The following is a 1910-nucleotide window of genomic DNA, read 5'->3' on the forward strand; positions in this document are numbered from 1 at the left end:
CCTCCTTCTACTCACCCTCCTCCTCTTCCTCCTCCTCCCCCTAGTCCTCCTCCTACTCACCCTCCTCCTCTTCCTCCTCTTCCCCTAGTCCTCCTCCTACTCACCCTTCTTCTCTCCTCCTCCTCCTCCTCCTCCCCCCTCCTCCTAGCCCTACTCCTCCTCTTTGTCCTCCTCCTACCCTCCACTTCTTTCTGTGCAGTCCTGGAACTCACTTTGTAGACAAGGTTGGCCTTGAACTCACTCACAGAGGTCCACCTGCCTCTGCCCTTAGGTGCTGGAGTTAAAGGTGTGTGCCACCACACCTGGCCTACTTTATTTCTTTCACAAACATCTGCAAGCCTGGCACTACCATACTCATTAGCATATATAGACAGTAACAGCTGGACCCCACAAGTCCAAGTAGGAATGTGAGGCCAGATGGAGCTGAGCCCCAAACAAGCTGAAGATGCAGAGGTGGGAATGCAGTAGGAACCACATAGTATTTTGAATAAGAATGGCCACCCTAGGCTTACATGCTTGAATACTCAGCCCCATTTGATGGAACAGTTTGGGAAAGATTAGGAGGGGTGTCTTTGTTAGAGGAGGTGCATCATGGCGGGAGGAGGGGTGCGGTGTTCTTTCTGTCTCCTGCTTGTGATATGGACACTCAGCTGCCTGCAGCCACACCTTTGCTCCACCATTATAGACCCGATCCCTCTGAAACAGTGAGCACAATTAAGTGCATTCTTTTATAGATCACTGTGACTGTGGTGTTTTAATCACAGCCATATAAAATCACTAATACAAATCTCAACAAAGCCAATGATGAAATCCTCCACCCCCCCCCACAGAAAAAGGCTGTGTTTCTAAACTAAGTCTCACTGGCCTCCTAAGGACCCTTCCTCCCTCTGTAGTCTGTGTGAGATAATTAGTCATTCAAAGACCCCTGGGTATAGACTATCACACTAGCTCTGATGCAGTGGAGAAGGGAGCCTGTTGCTATGACCATGGTTCCACTCATACATCCAAAGCCTAGGGACAGCCATCCCAGCATTCTCCCCTGGCCCCACCCTGCTGATGACCCCTTGGAGATGTGAGTCCCTACCTTGGGAGACCTTCACTCTTTGCTGTTGCAGAACAGAATTCCAGTGTGAGTTCCCAGCCAGGCAGTCACTAAGCACAGCTGCAAATACCTGCAGGGGTGGGGAGGGTGGAGAAGAGGCAGCAGGTAAACCCAGAGCCCAATAAGGAGGAAACAGCTACTTAGAGAGGTGGGAATCACTCAGCCAAGGTTCCCCTGCTGGAGAGAGTGGAGCCCTTGAACCTAGAACCAAGTGGCTCTACCCACAACAGCTGCCATACCGTGTGGGCACCAGCATAAGGGGCAAAACACAGGTACTCACTCTGTGTGCGTGCAGATGCCACACAGGCTGTGGGGGTGGCTCTGGACACTCACCCACATGGGAGGGCCCAGAAAACACCAGCCTCCAAGGCAATGTGGGGAGAGAAGACGGAAGGATGCGCCCCTTCAGATCAGCTAGTCTTCCCAGGGCCTCTTCCCAGCAGGCATTGCTGCTCTTGCTTTACAGAGTATGGAAACTAGGCCGGTGAGACGGCTCAGCGGGCAAAGACACTCACTGGCCATGTCTGACAACCAGAGTGCAGTCCTGGGGACCCACACGGTGGAAGAGAATCGAGTCCCCAAAACTGTCCTTTGACCACACATGAACATGGATACATTCAGGCCTTCACACACATGTCAAATAAATAAGTAAATGATTTTTAAAATTAGAAATGTGGAGAATGAAATGACTCATGCTTATGATCCAGGCACGTGGGGAGGCTGAAGCACGAGGGTCATGAGTCTGAGGCTAGCCTGGGCTACTCATGCTTATAATCCAGGCACGCGGGGAGGCTGAAGCACGAGGGTC

The 1910-nt window shown here is 51.8% G+C and overlaps 1 protein-coding gene across 1 annotated transcript in view; it reads right to left on the minus strand.

Annotated features, from left to right (window-relative positions):
* Cmklr1 (chemerin chemokine-like receptor 1) overlaps positions 1 to 1910 on the minus strand; it is a 45545-nt gene that overhangs the window by 3103 nt on the left and 40532 nt on the right. Inside the window, exon 2 of the mRNA XM_005344243.3 lies at positions 1085 to 1172. The gene's annotated coding sequence lies outside the window, so the exon portion shown is untranslated. The remainder of the gene's footprint in view (positions 1 to 1084; positions 1173 to 1910) is intronic.

The sequence above is a fragment of the Microtus ochrogaster genome, chromosome 2 (assembly GCF_000317375.1).
Source record: "Microtus ochrogaster isolate Prairie Vole_2 chromosome 2, MicOch1.0, whole genome shotgun sequence".
NCBI lineage: Eukaryota > Metazoa > Chordata > Mammalia > Rodentia > Cricetidae > Microtus > Microtus ochrogaster.